We start from the raw sequence: 19,987 nt of genomic DNA on the forward strand, positions 1-19,987 counted from the left end.
ATGAGAAAACCAAAAGCTATTTATTCAGAGCTTGCTATAGCCAAGGAACCTCAGCCATCATTACTGGCATTTGGCAGACAATCAAAAGCAGGCAGAGGAGTGGAAAAGCTTTATAGTGGAATAGAAGGATGGTACAGGTATTTCTTGAATAGAGGCTGTTGGCATGGAGATGCTGTAGGCAGCTTAACAGAAGCAGGACTTCCTATGTAATTGATTAGAGGTACCTATCCCTTTCTCTTCCCTGATGGCTCAGAGGTTAAAGCGTCTGCCTCCAATGCAGGAGACCCGGGTTTGATCCTTGGGTTGGGAAGATCCCCTGGAGAAGGAAATGGTAACCCACTCCAGTATTCTTGCCTGGAGAATCCCTTGGACGGAGAAGCCTGGTAGGCTACAGTCCACGGGGTCGCAAAGAGTCAGACACGACTGAGCGACTTCCTTACTTACTTAGCCCTTTCTCTAGTTTGCCTGAAGTTGGAAGTGGGAACAAAAGTTAGAAAAACTCAATTATTAATTAAGCCCTGGCCATTTGGGTTTGAATGCTATTGTTCAGCTTTCTGGATCGTTATTAGTGAAGGCAATCTGGCTTCCTGTAAGTTTTACGCCCTGCAGGCTGGCTTTCTGGGCTATTTATTTATAAGGGGCTTGTGTCTACTGTCCAGGAAATGTTTACACAGCCCTTACCTACCCTCGCCCCTGCTTGCCGTCAGGTCAGCAACTTCCTGTGGATTTCACGGGGGAGTGAGGAGGTCTTTGTAAAATTTGATCTCACCCTGGCATATCAACAACTGGCCTTTGATGATAGCATTCCTGATAGTCAAACCATCATCATTCATCAGGGAACTTGTCAAGTTACATTCCTTCACTTTGGAATTTCTATTCCCTTTGAGCTTTCCATTGCTTTGTGAAGACTCCTGTTCCTAAAATTTCTGAGGAGAGGGTGTTATGAAATTACTGGGGAAAGAGGTGAGATAAACTTGATATTCAAAATATACCTGACCAATGCCATGATCTCTTTGATAAACAATACTTCTGTGATAATAGACAAATAGACTTTCTTGGAAGTTTCATGGCATTTTAATTTTTTTTTTTTTTTCGCATTGCACTCCTCATTTTGAACTTATTCTCAACTTTGACCCAAAGGATTTTAAAACCCTTTTCACAGGTATTACTGTTAAGCCCAGACTCATCAATTTTTTATTTGGATTCAAGTTCCTGACCTTACATTTATCCACCCTAAGTGTAAAGTGTGGCCTAAGGGACCTTTTTGGACCATATTCTACCCTGCAACATATACTTCCCCTCTCACAGCCTCATGTTACCACCAACTTTCTAAGCATCCCATTGCTTGAAATCATGAGCAAGATGATACCAAGGAAATCAATCAGTACATTCAGCAACCATTGATAAATCAGTTGTGAATATCTGCAGTTATAAACTTACCTAACCCCAATCTCCTGAGCATGCCCGCTGGATGTTATGTCGAATGGCTTGCTGAATTCCAGAATCATTATATCCTATCACTTACCATTGTGCTGGTCTAGTAATCCTTGCAGAAAGAGAAATGCAATAATTTTATATGACATTTTAAATGAACACATCCTGGTTTGGTAATCACCATTTCTTCTTCTGAAGATGGCCTCACAGACCATTCTTTCTAAGACATTAATTTTTACAATTTTCCTCAAGATTGCTATTAGGAGCAACATAATTTAATTTCTTTTTGAGGAAAATCAAAACCATATGTGATCATGTGCTTTGAGCATTTCTTCTGTCCCTATAGTTCTTCAAAAGAAAAAAACACTGACGATGTTTCATGTGTCTTTTTAAAAGGACTCTCAGTATTTTATGCATTTGTTTAGGGGCACCAGATCTTAGTCACAGCATGCAGGGTGTTTAGTGGTGGTGTATGGGGTCTAGTTCATTGACCAGGGACCAAACCCGGGCCCCCTGCACTGGGAGTGTAGCGTCGTAGCCACTGGACCATCAGGGAAGTCCCAATCTCAGTATTTTGAGACGTAATTTACCCCAGGAATCCCATTCACAGGCTGCAGTGATGTGTTGCTGCTCATCCAGACTGCAGCTGGCTCTGGAAGATTCCTTGGGTGTTCAGAGCATCCTTGTTAGGAGGTGTTGGATGGTATGCCCTCTACCCACTTTCATCCCAGGGTGACCCAGAGCCAATGACTGTCCCTGGGAGGGATACAAAAGACCCAGTCTCACCTTTAGGGGGACATCAGGTTTAATTTAAACCCTAGTGTTCCCTGCTAGATGCAGGAAAGCACAGATTTCATCTGAAACCCCATTCAGCTTCCCTCATTCCCTTACAGGTTCCTCCGGAGATCACTGTAAAGAACTCTGAAGGTTTGGACACTTGTTTTTAACCTGCCACAGTTTCATGGATGCTGGAAGGAGAGACGAGACACCTGTTATCAGAAGCAAAAGATAACGTACTACACATTACAAAGCAGTGGGCAGTGTCTTCACTGTGGCATTGATTCCCCAACCCCCTGTTCTCAGAGGGTCAGATGCTAGCTGCAAGTCAACCATGATACAAGAGAAGCACCCCAAGCTCAGGGATCCTGAAACTTTCTTAGCAGGAAGTGAGCGAACCTGTCCTTTGTTCCGAAGGATTTACTGTCTCTGCCGTCCAAGGTTGTTCACGATACAAACACCCTTGAAAAGATAGTTCAGAGAAGAGGCAGCTAGTCCCTCTTCTCACAGAACATGCAAAAAAGTGAAACACCTAAGGAGACGGTCACCGAATAACATTTATTCTCGTTTCTGCATCTTCTTGGTGTCTGAAAAAAGTTCCCATGATTACACCACATTGTCATTCACTTGGATTAACATGACTTGCAAAGGTGAGAACCGAACTGTTTGATTTCCTTTATAGGGAACTAATGAAGACTATTATCAATAATATTCCAGGTGTAATATTGATCCCAACTATGTACCCTGGGGTCTCAGACTCGGTCAGCCAAATAAATGTCATGAACCATGAGCATCTTCCTTAGAAAGTCAGGAGATTTCTCCTTTGGGAGGGTCCACATTGACCCTTCTACTTTGCCTAAGGCTTTAACACAAATATGCAGGGTACGTTACCAACTGCACAGACTCTGCCTCGGATGGTAAAGAATTTGCCTGCAATGCAGGAGACCCTGGTTTGATCCCTGGGTCGGAAAGATCCCCTGGAAAAGGGAATGCCAACCCACTCCAATATTCTTGTCTGCAGAATTCCATGGACAGAGGAGCCTGGCGGGCTACAGTCCATGGGGTTGCAAAGAGTCAGACACAACTGAGCAACTGACACTTTCACTTTCACTTTCACTTTCTGCCTCAGCCCACAGGAGGAAATCTAGGGCAATTCTATCATCTATAAAGCCCCTGGCCAGTTTGTTGAGACCGATCTGAATGCCTCCAAGGACCAAAGTGATGCCTTTAATCCTATCCCTTTAGCTACAGTCAGGAACAAATTTCATCCTGCCTTTTCTAACCAAATGATTCCTGTTGTAGGAACAACACTTTCAGGTACGCATAAGTAATGACTCAGCTTTCCCCCTGAAAAGCTCCCCTGAGTAACAAGGGGTTATCTTATTTTAGAAAGATCTCTTTAGTTTTCTGTGGGCTATGCAATCAATTCATGATGTCTCCTAAACACTTAGAGATCTCTTATGACTCAACTTAAATCACCATATTTTCTGGGAAGGAAGAATGCTAAAATCTGCTTTCCATGTAAATACAATCTTAAGGGCGTCCATGGCCCTCCTGGAAAGAAAGTGTTGTTTAATTTGTTGTTGGCAGTGCCTCTGAAAGTGGCCTCCTGGCAGCCTGGCAGGCCTCAGAGTTCCCAGTTCATTGGAATAATTGAGCCCAGTCCTTGCTTTGAAAGGACTGCCTGGCATCAGGCTGGCTGCATTCTGTGTTCTCATCTGAAAGTGAGACTTGATTAATCCTTACTACCTTGTCAGTCATTGAGTTCTGTGTCATCTGTAATAAGACGAGTAGGCTGAGAATCACAAGACTTCCGTGGGTTGGGCACTTAGTTCCGACGAGATCCCAGTAGCAAGCGGATAGCTATTCGAAGGGGGTGGACCTGGAGTTCTATCAGAGAGGCAACAAGTCAAAAACACTGAAGGGCATCTCCAAGTGGAGGCTGCCATTTTTTTGGCTAGTGACTCAAATCATCAAACTCACTAATTGCAAAGATTTGTAGCTCAAAGGAATCACTAAAGCTGTGAGGTCCCCAATGCACCAGAATGTCTCCACGTGCAATTTTTTTTGCTATTAAAAGAATCTGCTCTGGCACTTGCATTCATAACACAAGCATGCAAAGCATCCATACCAAGTATTCATTCAGCTACCACAATAGGATTATACATGGGATCAGTTCTTTTGTCCTGGAAGAAAACGTTAATCTTTAATATATTACACAATAAACAAACTGACTTTCGCTGTCCAGGGAGACCCTATCTCTAGCTTCCAAAGCTCTTTGTTATATAAATAACCTTGAAAAAAATAGCTCAGAACAAAGGCAGCTTGTACCTGTGCTCATAAAACATACAGAAAATATGAGAGACCTGTGAAGAAGTACCTCTCAGTGGCATCCTCTTAGTAAATCAATTTATATAAATCTTTGTTTCTAGCTATGTTTCTTTGGAACTCGAGACAGTGAAAGTAAAAAATGTAGAGCTGGAGGTCAAGTTAAAAGCCACGGGGACTTCCCTAGCAGTCCAGTGGTTAAGATTCCATTCTTCCAATGCAAGGGGTGCAGGTTCAATCCCTATTTGGGGAACTAAGAACCCACATGCTTCATGGCATTGAAACATAGATATTACCATATGTTAAACTAGATAGGCAGTGGGAATTTGCTGTATGAAGCAGGGAGCTCAAATCCAGTGTTGTGTGACAACCTAGAGGTGGGAAGGGGTGGGAAGTGGGAGGGAGTTCCACAGGGAGGGGACATATGAACACTTATGACTGATTCGTGTTGATATATGGCATCAACATAATATTGTAAAGCCATTATACTCCAATTAAAAATAAATTTGAAAAAGGGAAAAAATAGATATAAAAATAAAAACCAGAGTCTTCCCTCGTGGCTCAAATGGTAAAGAATCTGCCTGCAGTGCAGGAGACCCAGGTTCAATCCCTGGGTTGGGAAGATCCCCTGGAGAAAGACATGGCAACCCACTCCAGTATTCTTGCTTGGAGGATTCCATGAACAGAGGAGCCTGGTGGGCTACAGTCCATGGGGTCACAAAGAGTTGGACATGACTGAGTGACTAACACTTTGAAAAAAAAAACCACAATAATAATGACTCTGACTATTACTGTTTTAGTCCATTCTGGCCACTGTAACAAAATACTATAGACTAGGAAGCTTATAAACAATAAAAATTTCTCTCACTGTTCTGAAGGCTGGAAGTCTGAGGGGAGGGTGCCTGTGTGGTCAGGTCTATGTCTTGTGAAGGACTGCTCCCCAGTTCACAAGTGGTCGTCCTCTCTCTGTGTCTTCACAAAAAGGGAAGGGGCTTGGGAGCTCTGGGGGTCTCTTTTATAAGGGCATTAATCCCATTCATGAAAACTCCACCCTCATGAACTTCCAAAGCCCCCACCTCCTAACACTCTCATGTTGGACATTAAAATTTAAGCATATGAATTTGTGGGGTGGGGAACAAGCATTCAGCCCGTAGTAATTACTGAATATATCTTAAGATTTTGTAGATTATTATTTATAGTTGAATAACAGTGAGTAGGCATTTTTGGTAGCCACATGTGTTTGGCTCTTTTTCCTGGTGCTGTAGTTGATAAATTCTAACTGTTGAGACAAAATGGGTGTTTGCCAAGGGAGCAATGTCAATAGCAATATTTCCAAATGGGAACATGCAGATTAAATGTTTAATTAGCACAAATTACTTAAAGGCCTCAGATTTTTCTCTCTAGTTCAATTCATTAAGGCTTTTTTTTTTTTCTTTTTTAATCACAATGCCTCACAGAATCTATTTCTTGCTTTGGACAGTATTACTTTCCCACCAAAAGAGTCTACATAACTTGGAAAATGAAGAATTCCATGATGTATAAAAGAAAATAAAGATTTGTTAAGAAATGAAGGACGTATGAGTCTTCATAGATGTAGATGAAGGCCACAGGGATTTGTATGTGTCTTCATGTTTAATACAAGTATATATTATACCTGCACATTTAAAAGTAAACTAGCTCCACATGCATCAGGATTTTTATGCCTATTTTCCAATTGTGTGCAAGCAATTATTTTCCACCTTTAAACATTTAATTTACTTTAATTACTTGCATGGTTATTACTGAAGTGAAGCTAATTCTCTTCTTAGAAACTTCAGCTCATTCTCCTCACCATCTCAGCTTCTGCAGCCATCCACTGTAGCTTCTTTGTGTGAAGGAGAAGCAATCTTTCTCTTTTCCAAAAGGAGAACAGAAAAGGACACATGGCGGTCGTATTCTATCTCTTAAGTTTTCATGACTGACATTAATTTACTTTGGAGTATTTTTTTTCCTCTTCTTAACATTTTAATGGCTTTCTAGCAAATACTCTTTGACTTGACCTTGATGTTAACATAATCCAAAATTAAGCTGAACATTGCATAGGCCTGAAAATGAAGCAACCTCACATATAAGGTAATTTTCCCAATGATAATTTTTTGACCCATTTGAATAGATACCTTTATAGAGATGTAGATGAAATTGTCAAATTTCAACTAACAATTTTGGTGTGTTCATTTAGTTACATATTAATTACATATTAAGTAATGTTTAATATGTTTTATAAACACAGGACAATTTTATAATATATATCACGGAAATACTGCTTTTTCATTCTTTTTCCTGAAAAAATTCATTCAAATGCTTTATCTATACTTTTTATATCAACCTCAATCATTACTAAAACAATCTTATAGGCATCCAACACAGTGTTCTAGAGTGTACCATCTTCTTTTTCCTTTTGGACACACAGGGCAGCATATGAGATCTTAATTCCCTAACCAGGGATGGAACCCACATCCCCTGCATTGGAAGCACGAGTCTTAACCGCTGGTCCACCAGGGAATTTCCATAGAGTATATCATCTTTCTGTCCATGTAATTTTTGGTGATACAGAATCTACATGTGATGTTATCCCTGAATATTATATTCCAAGGTGTATGTACCTCTTTACATCATATTTATGCATTTATTCAGAAAATATTTGTTGAGCATGACCTGTGGGTTGGGAACAGATCTAAGCCCTTCCACATGCTAGGGATTCAGTAGTAAGTAACCTATGGCATATAAGTTCTGATGGAGTTTATGTTCTGGTGGAGGAAGACATACAACAAATATCTGTCAGGTATATTCTGTGAGGTGCTGTGAAGACAAAGGAGATGAGGATGGAGACTGATAACAGAGCATGAGATGTTTCTGTAGGATGTCAGAGAAGGCCTCTTTGAGGATTCTATTAACTATTTATTTTGTTTTCTTATTTTGAAGCTTTGACTACCCTGTAGGGACTATTTCTCTTGGTTAGCCAACTCCTAGAGACATGAACAGCTTTCTCATTACTGTGTGTTTCAAATTTCAACCAACTAATGAAGAACCCACACCCTGATCACTTCCTGCACTGGGCTCACCTGGTCCACCATCCGCTACCCTAATCACTCCGGGTCCAGGAACCAGGCAGCTGGTGACAGCCTCCTACATCAGACAGTTTACTGAAATTAGTCACACTGACCGATCCTAACCTTGCTTATCCTGCCTGTTCCAGGGAAACCACAGTCTAGGCTCTTGCCCATAGCACCCTGCTTCCATCCTGACTGACCCTGGTGTTTCCACGGGTGGTCCAGCCTGGTACAATGTACCCGCTTCTCTGGACAACTACTTACAGAAAACTGTCCTTTCCATGGCAGTGTTTCCTGGTCTTCTGGCCTTACCATACCTCAAACTATCTATCAATAAATTGCATTTTAAGACAGAGGGTGTGACATCTGAGCAGAGAGCTGGATGAAGTAGGGAGTGAGATGTGAGTCTGTCTGGGGAAAGAACATTCCACAGAGAGAACTCATGTGTTCTTGGCCATCTTTGAGGAGTAGGCAATTTGCTGTGTGGCCAGAGCTGGTTGAGCAGAAGAGGGAAAGCCAGGAGATAAATCAGAAAGAATGTCCTAATGAATGCAATGAAATCAAAGCAGTGCTATAGTCTGAATGCCTGTTGTTGTCCGGTCACTAAGCCCTGTCCAACTCTTTATGACCCCATGGATTGCAGCATAGCAGTGTTGTAGTCTGAAAGTCCCTGTCTCCCCTAAATTCACAGAAAGAGGCCCTAATCTCAGTGTGAGTGGATCTGGAGTTGGGGCCTCCAGGAGGTCAAGAGTGGGGGGCCTCATGATGAGATTGGTGCTCTTAAGAGTACAAAAGAGAGATGATCTCTCTTTATTATATGAAAACACAATAAGAAGGTATCTGTAAACAAGAAAAAGGGCCCTCACCACAAAACAAATCTGGCACCTTATTGGTGCCTCTAGAGGCTTGGACTCCCTAGCCTCTAGAGCTGGGAGAAATAAATTTCTGTTGTAAGCCAGCTGGTCTGTGGTATTTCTGTTACAGTGTGCATGCTAAGTCCCTTCAGCCATATCTGACTCTTTGTGACCCTATGGTCTGTAGCCCACCAGGCTCCTCTGTCCATGGGATTTTCCCAGCAAGAATATTGGAGTGGGTTGCATTTCCTTTTTCAGGGGATCTTCCTGGCCCAGGGATCAAACCTGCATCTCTTAAGTCTCCTGCATTAGCAGGCAGTTTCTTTTACTGCTTGTGCCACCTGGGAAGTCCTGTAACAGCAGCACGAACTGAGACAGGTGGCACCTGAGGTTCACCTGAGACCATCAGTAACTGGACTGTCAGTGAGGAGAAGCCAAGAAAAGTCCAGGTACTGAATCACTTCTGTAGAGAATTATCAAAGGCAGATAGTTCAAGTCTCCCATGAGGTAGCTCTCAGTACAAAAGGGACAAAAGAATGAGTTCCGTGCATAACTACAGAGTCTTTCCTTATCGTGTTCGCTGACTATAATGGATTATAGTGTTGACTCATTAAAAAAAAAGCTTTATGTTTCCTCAAACCAGGGCACTTGAAATTACCTGCTGGATCATTCTTATGCCCCAGCTATTATTTTGCATGTTGACTAAAGAAAGCTTTCTTTCCTGTTCGTTTTCTTCAAGTAGGGAAAATTTTAGGTCACTGGGAAGGGAGTAGGTCAAAACAGCATCATCTTTGGCCAGGATGGAGGCATACATGTTGAAATGCAATATATATTGTGCATGTGGTGGGTGCAATTAATATGCATGTGCTGGTTACCAATTAATTAGGAAGTCTTTCTTGCATATCTTATCACTGCTCCAGCCCTGAGGGAGGCTCAGAAGTGGGAGGCGATATTCACCTCAAAGAGGAGTCGTCAAGATAAGCGCAGATGAAACAACCGACACATAATAAGAAGCGCAATTTTGTGGTATTGATTCCAACATTTTTATGGTGTAGGCAGAATGAGTGAAAAGCTTGATTTTTCATTTTGATTTTGACCTCAAAGAGAGCAGGATAGTAGAAGAAGCTGCAAGAAGGGAGAATGAAAGCAGAAGAGGACATAGAGTGTGTCTGGACACACAACCCCAAAAAAGAGAAAAATATGGAGAATATATACATGGGGGTGGTGGTTTATTTGCTAAGTTGTGTCCGACTCTTTGCAACCCTCTGGACTGTAGCCTGCCAGGCTCATCTGTCCATGGGATTCTCCAGGCAAGAATATTGGAGTGGGTAGCCATTTCCTTCTCCAGGGGATCTTCCCAACCCAGGGATCAAACCTGGGTCTCCTGCATTGCAGGCAGAGTTTTTACCAACTGAGCTACAAGGGAAGCCCAAATATATACATATATTTTATATATATATATAGATAGATAGATATAGATAGATAGATAGTTTGGCTCTTGAAAACAAGTTAAATGAGAATTTCTCATAGAGTCAAGAAGAACATGGAGATGGGGACTTAGTGTTTAAAGGGGACAGAGTTGCAGTTTAAGAAAGTGAAAAATTCGACAGACGGATGATAAGAGTTCCACAACAATGTGAATATACTTAGTGCCACTGAGTGGTACAGTTAAATATGGCTAAAATAATATGTTTGATATCATGTAACTTTTACCACAGTTTAAAAAAAATTTTTAAAAAGATAAGAGGTTAGTGATAACTAGAGAAAATGGAGTCACATTGGGGTCATTTTTTAAACAAAGAAGTGACACGAGGTAACATTTGATGAGAGTTTTTCTGTTGGAATTAAACTGAATGGTTCAAGGATAAAATAGCCAAGGTGTCGGATGATAGAGTAAGGCAGATTAATTTCCATAATAAAGTACCACAAAGGGTGTGATTTAAAATAATACTAGCGTATTGTCTAAGGGTTCTGGAGTAAGAAGTTCAAAATTATGGTGTTGGTAGAGATTTGCCTCCTTCAAGGTGTTGGAGACCCTGAGGGAGAATCTTTTTCTAGGACCCTCTCCTGGTTCTGGCAGCTACCGGCAATCTTGGGCACTTCTTGGCTTAAGTCATGTCTCTCCAATCCCTGCCTCCTTAGAAACATGGCATTCTCTTCCTGTCTGTTTGTACCCAAATTTCCCTTTTCTTATGATGTCAACTGTCATGGGGAGTTAGAGACCACCTTGATCTACTATGATCTCATTTTAACTTGATTACATCTGTATAGATAGATTCTATTTCCAAATACGGTCATGTTCACAGGTACCAGGAATTAGAAGCAGAATATATCTATTTGGAGGCTAAGTTGCTTCAGTTGTGTCTGACCCTTTGCGATCCCATGTACTGTAAACCACCAGGCTTCTCTGTCCATGGAATTCTCCAGGCAAGAATACTGGAATAGGTTGCCATTTCCTTCTCCAATCTATTTGGGGGACAAAATTAAACCCATAAGATGAGTATTTGGTACTAACCCTAACCCAAAAAAGATGTCCTTTTCATTATAAGGGACTGAAATGCAAAAGTAGGAAGTCAAGAAACACCTGGCTACTGCTGAGTCACTTCAGTCGTGTCCGACTCTGTGCAACCCCATAGATGGCAGCCCACCAGGCTCTGCCGTCCCTGGGACTCTCCAGGCAAAAACACTGGAGTGGGTTGCCATTTCCTTCTCCGATGCATGAAAGTGAAAAGTGAAAGTGAAGTCGTTCAGTCGTGTCCAACTCTTAGCGACCTCATGGACTGCAGCCCACCAGGCTCCTCTGTCCATGGGATTCTCCAGGCAAGAGTACCAGAGTGGGGTGCCATGACCTGGAGTAACAGGCAAATTTGGCCTTCGGAGTACAGAATGAAGCAGGGCAAAGGCTAATAGAGTTTTGCCAAGAGAATGCACTGGGCATAGCAAACACCCTCTTCCAACAACACAAGAGAAGACTCTACACATGGACATCACCAGATGGTCAATACTGAAATCAGATTGATTATATTCTTTCAGCCAAAGATGGAGAAGCTCTATACAGTCAGCAAAAACAAGACTGGGAGCTGACTGTGGCTCAGATCATGAACTCCTTATTGTGAAAATCAGAATTAAATTGAAGAAAGTGGGGAAAACCACTAGACCATTCAGCATGACCTAAATCAAATCCTTTATGATTATACAGTGGAAGTGAGAAATAGATTTAAGGGACTAGATCTGATAGATAGAGTGCCTGATAAACTATGGACAGAGGTTTGTGACATCGTACAGGAGACAGGGATCAAGACCATCCCCATGGAAAAGAAATGCAAAAAGCAAAATGGCTGTCTGGGGAGGCCTTGCAAATAGCTGCGAAAAGAAGAGACGTGAAAAGCAAAGGAAAAAAGGAAAGATATAAGCATCTGAATGCAGAGTTCCAAAGAATAACAAGGAGAGATAAGAAAGCCTTCCTCAGTGATCAATGCAAAGAAATAGAGGAAAACAACAGAATGGGAAAGACTAGAGATCTCTTCAAGAAAATTAGAGATACCAAAGGAATATTTCATGCAAAGATGGGCTCAGTAAAGAACAGAAATGGTAGGGACCTAACAGAAGCAGAAGATATTAAGAAGAGGTGGCAAGAATACACAGAAGAACTGTACAAAAAAGATCTTCATGACCCAGATAATCACAATGGTGTGATCACTCACCTAGAGCCAGACATCCTGGAATGCGAAGTCAAGTGAGCCTTAGAAAGCATCACTATGAACAAAGCTAGTGGAGGTGATGGAATCCCAGTTGAGCTATTTCAAATCCTAAAAGATGATGCTGTGAAAGTGCTGCACTCAACAGGCCAGCAAATTTGGAAAACTCAGCAGTGGCCACAGGACTGGAAAAGGTCCGTTTTCATTCCAATCCCAAAGAAAGGCAATGCCAAAGAATACTCAAACTACTGCACAATTGTGCTCATCTCACACGCTAGTAAAGTAATGCTCAAAATTCTCCAAGCCAGCAATATGTGACGGCTTCAGCAACATGTGACCCGTGAACTTCCAGATGTTCAAGCTAGTTTTAGAAAAGGCAGAGGAACCAAAGACCAAATTGCCAACATCCCCTGGATCATCAAAAAAGCAAGAGAGTTTCAGAAAAACATCTATTTCTGCTTTATTGACTATGCCAAAGCCTTTGACTGTGTGGATCACAATAAACTGTGGAAAATTCTGAAAGACATGGGAATACCAGACCACCTGATCTGCCTCTTGAGAAACCTGCATGCAGGTCAGGAAGCAACAGTTAGAACTGGGCATGGAACAACAGACTGGTTCCAAATAGGAAAAGGAGTACGTCAAGGCTGTATATTGTCACCCTGTTTATTTAACTTATATGCAGAGTACATCATGAGAAATGCTGGGCTGGAAGAAGCACAAGCTGGAATCAAGATTGCCAGGAGAAACATCAATAACCTCAGATATGCAGATGATACCACCCTTATGACAGAAAGTGAAGAGGAACTAAAAACCCTCTTGATGAAAGTGAAAGAGGAGAGTGAAAAAGTTGGCTTAAAGCTCAACATTCAGAAAACGAAGATCATGGCATCCAGTCCCATCACTTCATGGGAAATAAATGGGGAAAGAGTGGAAACAGTGTCAGACTTTATTTTTCTGGGCTCCAAAATCACTGCAGATGGTGATTGCAGCCATGAAATCAAAAGACGCTTACTCTTTGGAAGGAAAGTTATGACCAACCTAGATAGCATATTGAAAAGCAGAGACATTACTTTGCCAACAAGGGTCCATCTAGTCAAGGCTATGGTTTTTCCTGTGGTTATGTATGGATGTGAGAGTTGGACTGTGAAGAAAGCTGAGCACCGAAGAACTGATGCTTTTGAACTGTGATGTTGGAGAAGACTCTTGAGAGTCCCTTGGACTGCAAGGAGATCCAACCAGTCCATTCTGAAGGAGATCAGCCCTGGGATTTCTTTGGAAGGAATGATGCTAAAGCTGAAACTCCAGTACTTTGGCCACCTCATGTGAAGAGTTGACTCATTGGAAAAGACTCTGATACTGGGAGGGATTGGGGGCAGGAGGAGAAGGGGACGACAGAGGATGAGATGGCTGGATGGCATCACCAACTCGATGGACATGAGTTTGATTAAACTCCAGGAGTTGGTGATGGACAGGGAGGCCTGGCATGCTGCAATTCATGGGGTCACAAAGAGTCGGACAGGACTGAGCGACTGAACTGAGCAGGTGATGTGGCCTGAATTGTATCCCCTCCAAATTCAACTGCTGGAGACCTAATCCCCAGGGTAATGGCATTGGGAAATGAGGCCTTTGGACAGTAATCAGGTTTAAGTGAGGTCATAAGAGTGGGGCCTTCGTTATGGAATTTGGGCCCTTGTGGCTCCGTGGTGAAGAGCCCATCTGCTAGTGCAGGAGCTCAGGTTTCATCTCTGGATCAGGAAGCTCCCCTGGGTAAGGAAATGGCAGTCTACTCCAGTATCCTTGCCTGGAAAATCCCATGGACAGAGGAGCCTGGTGGGCTACCGTCTATGGGGTCACAAAGAGTCGGATTCAATTTAGCGACTGAGCATGCAAAGAAGAGATACCAAAGAGCTGGCTCACTATCTCTCTCTCTCCGTCAAGGGAGGACACAGCAAGAAGGCAGTCACTGGCCAGCCAGAAAGGGAGGCCTCATCAGGAGACCAAATTGGCCAGCACCTTTATCTTGGACTCACCAGCCTCCAGAACTGTAAGGACGGAATTGCTTTTAAAGGCACCCAGTCTCTGGTATTTTTGTTGTGGCATCCTGAGCTCACTAATAAGTGAGCAGGTGATTCATTCATTGGTAATTGCCAGTGCCCCCTTCAGTGCTAGCTTTGGATGGCCTGGACCAGGGTATTGCAGTTGATTCATTAATGCATTTAAACACCTATGTATATGTATGAATATTTATCCTCTATCTTATTCCCGGAAGGACTTCAGTATCTATTCTGATTGTAACAAGAAGAGTGGAAAAGCAAGTAGGAATGTGATAATTTAATTTGTGATGATGATAATAATAATGTGAAAATAAGAATTGCAAACAATACTTTCAACTCCAAGACAAGAATGTAGAAGAAATGGGAGATTTCCTGACAAAATAAAAAATACCCAAATTAAATTAAAACATAAAAAACATGATTAGACCAATTAGCATAGATGAGATTGAAAAGGTGATTAAAAGATGTTCATTAATAAAACTCCAGAACCAGATGGTCTCACAGCTGAATTTTATCCAATCATTAAAAAAGCAGATGATTCTATCATTTATGAAACTATTTTCCACCCCCAAAAATGGAAAACTCAATAGTTCCTTTCATAAATCCAGCTCAAGTTTCATATCAAAATTTTATAGCAATAGTACATAACAGAAAGCTATAAACAATCATCAGTATTAAATATAGGTGAAAAAATTATAACTAAAATACTGGCAAATAAAATCCAAAGGCCTAATGTACTATGACTAAGTAGAAATATATTCTAAGAATGCAAGGCTTATTTTTATTATCAGGCAATCTGTCAACGCAATTCAATCCATTAAAGTGAAAAGAAAAGGCATTTAATTAGATTAATAGATGCTAAAACATATTTAATAAAGTAGAGAAGATATTCTTAATTTAAAAACTCTAGGTTATACGAGAATGAATAAATACCATTTAGGAAAGGCAAATTACAAATATTACTCCAAATGGCCCAACAGTAAAATCAGGGCCCAGGCAAGAATGCCTGCTATTATTACCACCCTATAAAACAACAGTATTTTAGAGATGGGAGCTTCCCAGGTGGTGCTTGTGGTAAAGAGCCCGCCTGCCAATGCAGAAGACTTAAGAGACTCGGGTTCAGTCCCTGGTTCTGGAAGATCCCCTGGAGGAGGGCATGGCATGGATACTCCAGTATGCTTGCCTGGGAAGTCCCATGGACAGAGGAGCCTGGCGGGCTACAGTCCATGGGGTCGAAAGAGTTGGACATGACTGAAGTGACTTAGCATATAAAGCAACAGTATTTTAGAGATGGGTATAGATAGACTTCTGAAATGGCCTCCAGGGTTCCCAGAGTTCATGGCATTTTACAATCAATCTTCTCCTCTTGAGTAATGACTGTCCCTACAGACTTTTGAATGAGTAGAATACGGCAAAGATGGTGGGCTATTCCTGTCCAGATTAGTTTACAGAGACGGTGGCTTCTGTCTTGCTAGCACTCTCCTACTCTCCCTGGCTCTTGCTTCTTCTGATGAAGCAAGCTGCCACATGGGAAGCTGCCCTGTGAAGAGCCTCAAGCAACAAGGATATGCATTTGGTGAAGTTTTGGTGGGGCCAGTACTGTGACTTTGGACTTTTGGGACTATAGTATGAGGGCAGAGTGTTGGGGTATGTAGTAATTTATAAGGGGCTGGCATTTAATTTCTTCACACCCAAGAGGCTTAAGTTTAGGTTGCACAGTATTTTGGCATTTGACTTTTCATTGCAGTTTCTGGTGATATCATCCCTAGGCAAGGAGAAATGTCCAACCAGATACTTGTGCGTGCATGTCCACCTCTTTGAGATCCCATGGGCTTTAGCCCTCCAGGCTCCTCTATCCATGGAATTTCCCAGGCAAGAATACTGGAGTGGGTTGCCATGCTCTCCTCCAGGGGATCCTCCCCATTGAAGGATCAAACCTGTGTCTCCTGCATTGCAGGAGCTCTTTACTGCTGGGCCATCAGGGAAGCCCCTATCCAGATACTCACTGGGTCTTAATCAAAGGCTCCAAGCCTCCGTAGAGGCATGTAAGCATAAGCCTGAAGGTAAATTGAGCCAAGGACACTGGAGGCTGTATTCATAAGGCCAATTTCAACCTTTTGTTGGAAGAACTTCCCCAGTGTATTTGCTTTACATGTTGTAGATTTTGCAAAACAGGCATCAACTGGTATCTTGTCAAAGCTGAAACCAAGGATATATTGGTTTTTCCTCTACTTCTCAGGTACCCTTGAGTATTCAATATAGCCTTCTACCAAATTAAGTTCTAGGCCTGGAAAACACAATTGTTTCCTGCTCTAGGGACTGTGGTTTGACATGTTTTCTAAATTTGGTGGGTGTAAGATCCTATTAAACTGTGCTGTTGTTGAGTTGCTCAGTCATCTACAACTCTTTATGACCCTGTGGACTGTAGCCCACCAGGCTCCTCTGTCCATGGAATTTCCCACAGGAGTAGGTTGCCATTTCTTCCTCCAGGGGATCTTCCTGACCCAGGAATTGAACCCGCGTCTTCCACATTGCAGGTAAATTCTTACCACTGAGCCACCAGGGATGCTCCCTATATCAGGCTTCCTACTGTACTTCCTATTAATTATTTGGAGTCTATTTTTAAAAACAAAGGATATAAGACCCTTGATGTTGTCATTTCTGAGGTCCTGAAGAAACTACACACAGTCCAGTTGGAGAAAGCCCAGGCTACAGGTGCCAAGTCTCAACTCAACTGAGACGTGCAGAATTTTATATGCTGGACTAAGCAAAATAAAGCATTAGAGAGGACAGTGCTTGGTTGAATTTAACAAGCACTTTGGACTTTAAAATTCTAAGTCTATGGGGTAAGATAATTTAATTTTGGTCTCTAAAGCACAGTAAATTCTTTCAACATCAAACTGCAATGAGATTTGTCATTAAATTCTCCTTAGAAATTTGAAATTGAAAGAGGGGTTTATATTAAAATCTGGAGTACCTAAATGGCTATGTGTTGAATTGTGTCCCCCCCAGATTCACATGCTGAATCCTAACTACCAGAACCTCAGAATGGCTATATTTGAACAGCCATATACAGTGGCTGTATTTGAACACAGGGTCTTTAAAGAGGTAACATTGTTTATGAGGTCATTAAGGTGGGCCCTAGTCCAATCTGACTGGTGTCCTTATAGAAAGAAGAGATTACAACATAGTCAGGTCCAGAGGGAAAGCCATGTGAAGACAAGGAGAAGGTAACCGTCTGTAACTTAAGGAGACAGAACTCAGAAGAAACCAATCTTGCTATCGACTGAAAGGAAATGCACAGCCAAAGAGTTGAGAAATAAGTTTTATTTGGCAGAATTCCTAAAGACTTCAAGCCCGGAAGACAGCTTCTCAGATAGTTCTGAGGGACTGCTCCAAAGAGGTAAAGGAGAAGCCAGGACATAAGGGTTTTCGCAACAAAGACCAGGTAGTCAGAACATCAAAAGATGGCTTGTAATTAAAGAAAACCAGATGTTTCATGTTAATGAATTTAGCACTTTTCCTTGTATGGCAAAGGACTTCGCTGGTGGCTCAGTGGTAAAGAATCTGCCTGCTAGTGCAGGAGATCCCTGGATCAGGGAGATCCCCTGGAGAAGGAAACAGCAACCCACTGCAGTATTCTTGCCTGGAGAATTCCATGCACAGAGGAGCCTGGCGGACTACAGCCCATGGGGTCTCAACAGAGTCGGACACAACTTAGTGGCTAAACAACAACAAAGTTTGAAGAATTGAACTGGGCATATATATAAAAGGACTATTCCAGTGAACTACTCTTTTGACTGGGTGGGAAGTGTTTCGAAATTCCAGGATTTGGCTAGCAGACATAATTCAGTTCTCCAACTAAACTGTGTTCTCTCAACTTCATTTCAGTTATAAACGTGGTATTTTTATTTCCCACCTGCCTGATCTTTTATTACTGAGTTTCTTCAGAATAGGATGTGGAGTACAAATGCCTTCTCAAAGACACCAACAAATGATTCTATGTGTTGAAATGTTCCATCCTAAAAAGTGCATTTTTTGAAAGTAGAGGAATGCTATTATTCTTGCAAACTGGATGGGTTTAACAATATTTCCTGTGTCATCTGACTGTAAGAGTGTCAAAAGATTAAAGACAGAATCAGTGACTGACTTCCTCTTCCTGTGGTAGGCTACATTCTAACTAGGGAGAGCCCAATTTTTGCAACATATATTTAATGTTAAATGCTCCATTCAATGGCAGGTCCAATTTGATGTTAACACCAGTGCACAAGGGTTCCTTGTTCTGCACGTCCTCACCGACACCTGTTGGCAGTGTGGGCTCTTACTGCTGGAATATGCAACCTCACTTTGGCTGGTTCTAAGGCAAATGAGCATCATTTTCGCAGCAGTATCTTAGAGTGAGCAGGTGCTACATTATTTTTGAATGAGAGGACTCTGGTCTTTCCTAGGCTGTTCTTCTCCTCCCTTCTAAAATCAGAGGGGAAACTCTGACTCAGAAGGTCCCCACACAATTTCTGTTTGCAGCATCTTGAAGGTTCAGGATTCACGATTTGCCTGAGTATCTCCCCACTTCTTGTTTTCCCTTCTCTTCCCCACCTCTGCCTTCTGTCTACTGTAGCTGAGGATGGATCTGGGTCAGAAAATAAAATTTTAAAACCCAGTTTCTTGCCTACAGGTCTAACTCTCACAAATATTAATGGAAAGCTTTGAGGTTTTTCTTCATCAAGGGGCCAATTATTGCCTCCTGTTGGCCTTTATTTTCTTCCTATTCCCATCCCACCATCAAGAAACCAGCATCTTGGGACTTACCTGGTGGTTCAATGCTTAAGAATCTGCTTTCCAATGCGAGGGACACGGGTGCAAGCCCTAGTTGGGGGAACTAAGATCCCATGAGCTGTGGAGCAACAAAGAGCCTGCATGCCCCAACCAAGACCTGACACAGCTGAAAATAAATAAGGAAAAGAAAAGAAGAAAGAAACCAGCACCTTACCTCCAGAGGATGTTTTCTCCTAAGATGCCACTGAGAGAGCGCCCCACTATTTTCACATTTTAAACTACAGCTTTCTTCTTTAGCCACAGTTATTGTCAGGATACAGGTGGCTGCCCAATAAAACTTGGTAAATGGGAACTGTTTTCCCAGGCGGGGCTGGTCTCAGTTTTCATAGCATAGCATAGAGGCAACTTTAATATTTTTCCCTATAGAACCAAGCATGCTCCCAGGAAACAGATCAAATAGGCAAAATAAAAATGAAACACATATCTCAGAGACCTCAAATAAATGGCAATTTAACTTTAGCACATTGTAGCTGAAATCGCACTGTGTGGTAACACTTAGAGCCCTTACCATCCAAAGCCCTAAATGTAGAGGCTGATAAAAGCCTTGTGTCTTCTGTTTCTATAGCTTTTTATTTTTAAAACCTTGAATCACCCAAAGGTGAATACAGAAACCTCTGGGTCTGCAATTGATTTCTTTATTTGAAATGACAAATTCATCTGTTTTCATAAGTTATTATGAATAAAACATACAGCAATGATATATTACTATCCCAGTGCAGTTTAATCATGTTTCTCAGCTATTTTATGAATAATTAAAAAGATTTTCAGTAGATTCTCTTTTTTACTTAAATATCACTAAATGTATTATCTGTGATAATCATCGTTCATTAACAGAGGAGGCTAGACATTTTGGTGGCTCTAAATTCTCTTTTTAATTTCACCTTCTTGTTATTGTCAAGAAGCTTCCAACTGAA

General features: G+C 41.7%; 2 long non-coding RNA genes across 2 annotated transcripts; one reads left to right on the plus strand and one right to left on the minus strand.

Moving 5' to 3' along the window:
- Positions 1 to 1,440: 1,440 nt before the first annotated feature.
- Positions 1,441 to 5,506, minus strand: LOC129624094 (uncharacterized). Its single transcript, XR_008700748.1, has 3 exons — positions 5,408 to 5,506; positions 2,221 to 2,402; positions 1,441 to 1,546 (listed from the first exon to the last, which is right to left on the minus strand). It is a non-coding gene; the product is annotated as an uncharacterized LOC129624094 (long non-coding RNA).
- Positions 5,507 to 17,428: 11,922 nt separating this feature from the next.
- On the plus strand, positions 17,429 to 18,154 carry LOC129624095 (uncharacterized). Its single transcript, XR_008700749.1, has 2 exons — positions 17,429 to 17,685; positions 17,775 to 18,154. It is a non-coding gene; the product is annotated as an uncharacterized LOC129624095 (long non-coding RNA).
- Positions 18,155 to 19,987: the final 1,833 nt, after the last annotated feature.

The sequence above is a fragment of the Bubalus kerabau genome, chromosome 12, assembly GCF_029407905.1.
Source record: "Bubalus kerabau isolate K-KA32 ecotype Philippines breed swamp buffalo chromosome 12, PCC_UOA_SB_1v2, whole genome shotgun sequence".
NCBI classification, from domain to species: Eukaryota; Metazoa; Chordata; class Mammalia; order Artiodactyla; family Bovidae; genus Bubalus; species Bubalus kerabau.